The sequence below is a fragment of the Capsicum annuum genome, chromosome 10 (assembly GCF_002878395.1).
Source record: "Capsicum annuum cultivar UCD-10X-F1 chromosome 10, UCD10Xv1.1, whole genome shotgun sequence".
Lineage (NCBI taxonomy): Eukaryota > Viridiplantae > Streptophyta > Magnoliopsida > Solanales > Solanaceae > Capsicum > Capsicum annuum.
In genome coordinates, this window is record NC_061120.1 from 211920892 (window position 1) to 211930450 (window position 9559).

General features: G+C 31.3%; 1 long non-coding RNA gene across 1 annotated transcript; it reads left to right on the forward strand.

The window, feature by feature from the left end:
* The first annotated feature begins 264 nt into the window (after positions 1 to 264).
* On the forward strand, positions 265 to 2723 carry LOC124887646. The gene is made up of 2 exons (XR_007045474.1): positions 265 to 1320; positions 2325 to 2723. It is a non-coding gene; the product is annotated as an uncharacterized LOC124887646 (long non-coding RNA).
* The last annotated feature ends 6836 nt before the right edge of the window (positions 2724 to 9559 follow it).

Below are 9559 nucleotides of genomic sequence, written 5' to 3' on the forward strand. Positions count from 1 at the left end.
AGCTATCTCCTTGAAATAGGATCGAATTTTCATTGTAGACACTTAATTTTGTCCTTTCAAAAGATATTTTTTTGTCTATTTATCTTATTCTATCGGGTGCCCTCAACCATGCAATTATCTCTCCGCAACAATACAAAAATAACAAATCCCCAACCAACTTAATCCAAAATATTCTCTCAATAACAAATTAACAACCCTCCCTATTAACAGTTGACAACACATCAATCACCTCACCATCCCTATCCCTCCTACCTTACCCTTTAACCCCCTCGCCCACGATTTTTTTTTCCGTTGGCTTGCTCCAAAAGCACACACTCACAGATAGCAACAAAAATAAAAATATTCCCTCACACCTCACTTTTTGTCCATTCAACGGAAAGGGCACAATATACACACATAACATATACAAGTGGGACCCACCACAGAATTGTATACACGCACATACAAAAGCTTCACTGGGAGGGATTTTTGTGGATGACCATATACTCATACCTTCTTCCACTTTTTTAGGAGGACTGGACCATTTTCATCTATATCATCCATACACAATATACAGAAAACAAATAATGGAGCCCATGGAAGAATTTTGAAAAAACAATTATCCATTTTCCTCTTCTTCACACGGACAACTCACATTTCATTCACAATTAGAATACCTCACTCACATAATACACTCTCAATTCCAATCATCCTCACGATGGGTTGAATTCTCATACGCACAAAGGGACTCCATTTTTTTTTCTGTTCATTTCTTCTTTTCATGTCTTCTCCACAAGCCCACATCTTCTTCTTCATTAACATACAGTGAAAGAGAATACACTAAGACTCCATCTTCTTCACTAATCCTGATAGCAACATGAGGGAACTACGATCTTCGTCTTCTTTTCTTTTTAGGGAAGGGTTCCGATCAAAGGAGAAAACAACACACGCACTAGAGAGAAATGGAGAGATGGTGAGGAAACGGTGAAAATTCGAGAGAGAGAGGTCGGGTTGAGTTTTCAGGTGGGCAAGTCCGCGCTGGAATTGGTCTTTTAGTTCATTAGCTGATCGAAACTCCACGGGAAAGATTAAGATTTTCGGAGCCTGATTCGTTTCGTCGCTTCTTACCCGACTAAGCTCATCAGAGTCCCCTTTACCCGGTCTTCTTTAGTCTTTGTTTCATATTATTGGTTTGTTTTGGTCGAAGTCAGTTTGGTTTGCGGAATCTCAAAGCCGATTTGGCCTTTTACGGTTTCGTCGTTGAGGTTTGAGTTGGGGTTCCTTGTTTGAAGATTTCGACCTCGGATCTCTTTATTATCAACAAAAGTCGATTATCGGAAGGTCTATTTCTTTAACCCGTCTCCCTGTTCTTTATTTCGATTATTTGAATTAGTTGTGATTATGTGTGTTGATAGTTTGGATTTTTGTTGGTGTTATGATGTTATAATTATGTGTTTGACGATTTGATTTCGTTGATATGTGGGATGAATCGGAGTAACGTTGAAGGTTTGATTGATGAAAAATGAAATTAGTGGGAGGTGGAATTGAAATTGATAAAAAGTAAGCGTTAATTTATTTTGATTCATTGAATGTCGTTGATGTAATAGTGTCATGATAGGTCGAATTGGATAGGTAAAGAGTAGGTTCGGGTAGGCAAAAGTAGGACTTGCAATCGTTGAATGATGAAAGTGTTTTGTTGAAATGTGTTGATTTATGTTTTCGGATTGAAATGTATTCATTTGGCTGGGGAATGCCCCGAAGATTGATGTATTTATTCACCGGGGAATGCCCCGATGTATCATGTTGGCGAAGGCGAATTGTGATCAAGGCCCGAGGCATCGGGTAAAGCCTGGGAGCGTAGTTAGGATTAATATAGGTTAGATGGGATTTATTTTAGTATTTTTATTTATTTCGGGACTGTATAATTGGACTGAACACTATACTTTGATTCACTTTTATTTGGTTTGTTTGTTTGATTGTTTTACGTACTTCTTTGTGGTTTGTACATTCATAGTGTCAAAATTAGCCGATATACTCCGCCAAGCGACCGTGGTCGAACCACGGGATCGAGGGGTGTCTAACACCTTCTCCCGGTCAACAAAATTCCTTACTCGAAATCTCTATTCGCGAATCAGTTTAAAGAGTCAAATCATTTTGAAAAGGATTTTCCAATGATGACTTGGCACATCGGATTATGTCAAGTGGGGATTTTGAGTTTTAAATATAAAAAGTCTTTTTCGAAACAAATCAATCTTTTGTCACTTTAATAAATAAAAAACCCTTTCCAACTTTAAAATCTATATCTTTTTTTAAAAAAGGGATGTGACATTCATCTTTTTCAACAGAAACAAAGGGACGGTGAGCACTCTGCATACAGGAGAACCATGGACATTGAGCATATTCAAGAACCTTAGAAGCAAAAATGTCCTAATCTGTCTCTTGACTTTCCATTTTGATGTTTATTGCTTTTTTTTTTTTGGCTAATTTCTTTTTGGGCCGGGTCACTTTTTGACCTGGCCCATTGATGTACATAACTGGATGTTTGCTTTTATAAAAAGTATTTCATGCCCGAGTTTCACTTAAAAATAAGTCTTCAATCACATTCTCTATTACTTCATCATCAACAACATTGTTGTAAAATCTTTGAGAGTTGAAAATGTAGTGATTACTTTCAACTCTAAAAGATAGAGTTTTGAGGCTTCCACAAGGTATAAATGGACATGTGGCTTCATTTTTTAAATAAAGAGGAAGCATTGGAGTTTGAATAGAAAAAAATTGTTGTGACCTTTCTACTTTATTTGTGGACTTATATAGTTGTTGGGGTTTTATAGTTGGGTAGGTGAGTATGAATGTAATTTTCTCAAATTTATTTTGGTTTGAAGAGTAATTAATGCTACGACAGAGTTTGTTGTTTCAAATTTAAAATTTTAAATGAAGGTTTGTGGGGAAGGGTAGTTCTAATACTCCTGTAAAAATGAATTTTTTTTATGAACGTTCTAGAAAAATATGAGATATTTAGTGAATTATTTTTTTCTAATGAGTACACATAATGTAGTGACACATAAAGCCCATAAATAATTACTTCTAAATAATCTGATAAAAATAATATGTAATCTGATATCACATATTAAATATAATGGGTACTTGACTAAATAAAGTTTAAAAAAAACATGTTTGACTGAACAATTTTTTTTTCTAAAGAACATGTTTACTGTATGAAATATATTAGTTTAATTGTACGTGCCTTGCACTTGTAATTTTTTGATTATGTAAAACTAGACGATTTTATTTTTTGTGAAGATTTTTAATATAGGGCAAAAAGTTCAAATTACTTCTCAAAGATGCTTCACACTTTAATATAATAATGTAAGCAAAACATATATATTATTGTAAGCATGCATATATTTTACCATCAGAAATTTCAAGTGGTTAATGGATCGTCACTTTTGTGTTTTTCATTCAGTACCTTTTTTCCTTGCTGCTAGAGCCTAAAGAGAGACGCATCGGTTTGAACCATCTTTGTAGTATGATTATTTTTTCCTATATTTAATTCTTTTATTATGTTGAAAGTTAAATCTTTAGAAAATCTCTGATTACTTAAAAAAATTTAAAATTTGGTACTTCTTACATTTTTCTTATTCTAACGCTTTCATATTTATTTTTATATTTCTTAAATTTTCTTAAAATCAACTTTAGTTGATTTAAAATCCTTAAACTAATGAAGAATGTATTATTTGTCATTAGTTTTGATGACTTCACATAAGAAAGTTTTTTTTTTTTTATAAATATTTAATTAATTTTCAATTCTTAAATATTAGAAAAATAGTGAGAAGGCGATTTTGTCTAAAGCAAAGACTTTTAATAAAGGGTAAAAGGTTTAAAAAATATTTTTGAGACATTTCACATTTTTAATATAATATAGATGTTACACTTATCGGGGATAAGAGTAAAATTAAATTGTGAAGAAAAGTAGTTCTAATACTCTTATAAAAATGTGAATTTTTGATGAATGTTCTAGAAAAATATGAGATTTTTGGAGAATTATTCTTTTCTGATGAGTACACGTAATCTAATGACACATAAATTCCTTAAATAATTACTTCTAAATAATCTAGTAAAATAATGCATAATCTGATATCACATGTTAAATACAATGGGTATTTAACTAAATAAATTTTTAAAAAGACATGTTTGACTAAACTGATTATTCTTTTAAAAAAAAAAACATGTTTACTCTATATCAAAGTATATCTAACACAACATTAGTCTTATTTACATTTATGAAATATATGTTATACTTATAGGGGGGAAAAAGTAATTTAAATTATGGGAAAAGGTAATTTTAATACTCATATAAAAATGCAAATTTTTGATGAACGTTCCAGAAAAATATGAGATTTTTGATGAATTATTCTTTTCTAATGAGTATAATGTAATGGCTCATAAATCCCTTAAATAATTATTTCTAAATAATCTTGTAAAATAATGTGTAATTTGATCACATGTTAAATATAATGGATATTTGATTAAGCAAATTTTAAAAAAGACATGGTTGACTAAACAAATATTCTTTTAAAAAAACATGTGTAATGTATATCAAAAGTATATCTGACATAACATTAGTTTTACTTACATTTATGAAATATATATATATGTTACACTTATAGAGAGATAAAAGTAAAATTAAATTTCATGGAAGGGTAGTTCTAATACTCTTATAAAAACGCAAATTTTTGACTAACATTCTAGAAAAATATGAGATTTTCAGTAAATTATTCTTTTCTAATGAGTATATTTAATATAATGACACATAAACCCCTTAAATAATTACTTCTAAATAAGGATGGTAAAATAATGTATGATCTGATATCACATGTTAAATATAATGGATATTTGACTAAATAAATTTAAAAAAAAAACATATTTGACTAAACATTTTTTAAAAAAAAATATTTGTACTGTATATCAAAAATATATCGAACATAACATTAGTTTTACTCACATTTATGAAATACTAGTTTAAAGGCACATGCCTCGAATGCGTAAGCTTTGATTATTTAAAGTTAAACAATTTTATCTATTAAAGGTTTTTAATGAAGTGCAAAAAAATTCAAATCACTTCTCAAAGATCTTTCACACTTCAATAAAATAATGTAAAAGTAACATATGTTTTATTGTAAGCACATATATATTTTACCACTAAAAGTTTCAAGTGGTTAATAAATCGTTACTTCTGTGTTTTTCATGCAGTACCTCTTTTCCTTGCTACTAGAGCCTAAGTGAGATGCATCAATTTGAACTATATTTGTAGTACGATTATTCTTTTCAATTTATTCTGCTTTTAAAATCTTTCCTTATTTTTAAAATTAAATTTTTATAAAATCTCTTATTACTTACTTAAAATTTTTAAAAAATTGATACTCCTTATATTTTCTTATTCTGACATTTTCATATGTATTTCTAGATTTTTTAAATCTTCTTAAAATCAACTTTAGTTGATTTAGAATTCTTAAACTAATAAAAAAGGTATTAGTTGTCATTAATGCTAATAATTTCTTATAAGGAAATTTTTTACAATAAATATTTAAGTAGTTTTCAACTCTTAAATATTACAAAAATAGTAAAAATACGATTTTGTCAAATGTAAGACTTTTAATGAAGGACAAAAAGTTCAAACAATATTTCTAAGGTCCTCCAAACTTTTAATAAAGGCAGAACCCATCGACAGACACCTAAACTTTGCACGATCTTTCACTTTGGTACCTAAAGTAGACGATGTTCATTTTAGGCACCTAAACAGTCATCAATTGTGTCATTTTGACACTTTTCGCTGACATGAAATAAAACTTCTTATGGTTTGAAATAAATTTTAAATTAATAAATTTAATTTTAAAAAATTATAAATTAAATAATTGATTTAATTTAACTTAAATTAAATTAAACCCACCCACCCACCCCAACTCATCTTCTGTAGTACCCACCCCACCCCTCACTCCCTACCACCTCCCCAATTGTCTTCTCTAATCTTCTAACCTTCAATTACCTGTTGAACCCCGCCCTTATTATCAGTGAACGAATCCTCAAAAATGAAAGTTGAAGAATTTTTCACAAGATGAAAATGATGACATAGGAGAAAGATGAAGAAATTAATTTCCTTCTCATTAATCAGTTGATTGATGTTCACTGATAAAAATGGAAGCAGAAGAATTATGGAATGCCATGGGAGAAAGAATGGTGAAAGGAGAATGGTGAAAGGAGGAGAAAGAAAGATGAATTATGAAAAAATGAAAGCTTAAGGAACTAATTTCATTTTTATTAATTAATTGGTTGATGTTCATTTTAAAATGGAAGCTGAAGAATTATGAAAAATCATGAGAGAAAGAATTATGGAAGGAGGAGAAAGTTGTTGTAGTAATGGAACAAAGCAAAAGAGAAAAGAGCCCCCGCTATGAAAAGTGAAAGGGGGAGGGGGTTGCAACATTAATTTGGGGGGGGGGGGGGTGTTGCTGCCAGAAAAAAGTGGGGTACTTGGAGAAGATAAGCTTGGGGTGCGGATACTTGAAGAAGATATGTTGGGGGTAGGATTATTTATTTATTGATTTTTTTGTTTAAAATTCAAGTTAATAATTTAAAACTTGATTTTTTAAAATATAGTTTATTTAAAATTATTATTTTACACAAGAACACCACGTGTCCTTTTTTAATTGGTCGCATGCTATGTCAGCAGCGTGTGTGTTACACACACTTTATAAATCAGTTGATTGTAAAAAAAAGTGTCAAAATGACGTAGTTAATAGCTGATTTAGGTGTTTAAAATAACATCGTCTACTTTAGGTACCAAAGTTAAAGATCGTGCAAATTTTAAGTGTCCGTCGATGGGTTTCACCTTTAATAAAAGTAAAACTAAATTGTGGGGAAAAGTAATTCTAATACTCCTACAAAAACGCGAATTTTTGATGAACGTTCTAGAAAAAATATGAGATTTTTGGTGAATTATTTTTTTCTAATGAGTACACATAATGTAATGACACATAAACCTCTTAAATAATTACTTCTAAATAATCTGATAAAAATTATAAACACGTAATTTTATTCCTCCCCAAAATCATCTTTTTACCATTTTACCCCGCCTTACCATGTACCTTTACCCCATATGATTATTCCTCCTCAAAAATACAAAAAATAACATACTTCTAATAAATTAACCACCTCACCCCAATCAAATTTAACTAATTCACACCCTTACCCAACCCCTACCCATGTAACCCCAACCCCAACCCCAACCCCAACCCCATCCCCTTCACGTTTTTCCCCACTGGTCACCATATATACATACACAAAATACACTCTAGAGTGAGGGTCCACCATCTACACGCTACACACATGCTCACACCTCATATACAACAACAATATACATACCCCAGTCACAGATATAGACACACCCAGTGACGATAAAGACAAGAGTATTATATACACACACTCATATAGCAAAAATAGAGATGCACCATCTAAAAAATTCAATACACTCATCGACACACACAAAAACCTCAACTCTCACACACAGAAACTTGAAAAAAAAGGATCCATGGGAGAAGGGAATGAAGGGAAAAACAGAGAGATCGATTAACGACGAGTTGCTCACCGGAAATCCATCGGAACATCGTTTGGTTAGCCATCGGGAGACGCCTCAGTGACCATTTATCACTGTTTCAACGAAAGCAGCCGAAATATGACATCAGCAGAACCAATCTTCCCAAAAATCAATTTCAAACTGTATATGTGTTTGTATTCCACTTGAATTTTTATATGTCGTTTTCGGGATTCATCTTCTTTGAGAAATTGAGTTCAAATCAGATTTCTTAGGGGTTTTCATGGTTGAGTCATCTCATTATTTGTTAGTTTTGGGGTTCGTGTTGAGTTCTCTTGCTGGGTCGAATCTGTCTGGGTTATATTTCTCGATTCAAGTTGGTTCACTTGTTGAGGCTAATTCGAGGTTCTTTGGCACGAATTCTGTCTATTCGATTGAGTGATACTCGATTTTCAATCGTCAATTGAGGTCCAATTCATCTCTCTTTCTCTTTGTACTTTATTGTCTATGATATTTAGTGTTTGAGATTGAATGTTTGTGTATTGTTTGATCTTTATTGTCGGCGAATAATTGGTCGTGTGGGTTTGTTGTTGATTCTTTGATTATGAACTATATGATGAAGGATATCCCGCTTGAGAATTAAGATCGTTTAATTTGGGGTCGGAGATTGGAAATTGATAAAATTAATATTGATTTGTTGTTGTTGGTTTTTTCAGAACAAATATTGATATTATTTGCGATAGTATCACTATTAGACCGTCAAATGGGTCGGCAAATGATAGGTTGGTTAGAAAAATTTAGGGATTGTTGATTGATGGAATGTTTGAAATGTGTGTTGAATGATTTTGTTTTATCACATTTGACTTAATTTTACTCATTTGGCTGGGGAATGCCCTGAGGTATTTGTATTGTTTTATTCGAAGAATGTTCCGGGAAAGTTGTACTTGAAGACGACGCATGATCAAGGCCCAGAATGTAGGGTGGAGTTTAGTTTACGATTAGTTTAGAATAGGGTAGGTTTTACATTTTTGTATTTTTTATTTTTTTAAACTGTATAATTTTGACCGGACATTATATTCACTTCATAGAGTAATACTAGCCGATATACTCCACGAAGCGACTGTGGTTAAACTACGGGACCGAGGGATGCCTAACACCTTTCCCTCGGCTAACAGAATTCCTTAATCGGAATCTCTATTTACAACCTAGTTTTTAAAAAAGTCAAAATAGTTTTGAAAAGAACTTTTAAAGGTGACTTAACACACTCGGTTTATACCAAGTGACGACTCTGAGTTAATTGTAAAATGAATCCTTTTAGAAACTTATTTTCTTTTTGTCACTTAATAATAAAAATCCTTTCAAACTTTAAAATTAAATTTTTTGGTAAAAAAAGGGATACAACTCTGGCTAGGGGTGACCATTTGGTTTGTTCGGTTTGATTATTGAATATCGGTTCATTTTTTTGATTTTCGGATTGAGAAAAAAGAAAACCATAACCAAACCAAAATTATTTTGGTTTAGTTCGATTTTTACAAATTTGATTCGGTTATTTTGATTTTTTTATTTCGATTTTAAAGATTAAAGTAGTGAGCATTTAAAATTGGTGATTTTTCTAAAAAAATAAACTTTTTTCAAACCTATTTTTCATTCTCAAATATAATTAATTCAACACGCATGAAATAACCATAAATATTGATCTCACAGAGTTGTCGCCATTAGCATGACAGTAATGGCTGCACCTCACAGTGACTGCCGACGGCAGTGACAAACTGATCAAACGACTGTCGATTGTTGTTAGCGATGTTGAAATTTAAAACAAACCGAGGATGATTGAGCACCACTGCAGCCTTCACGTTAACGTTAGAATCTAAAGCAAAGCAATATATTAGAATTTAGGGTTACTAAATAATTATAATTTATATATTTATATGTTATATTAGATTATATTATATTTTTAATATATTATAATTTATATATATATATATATATATA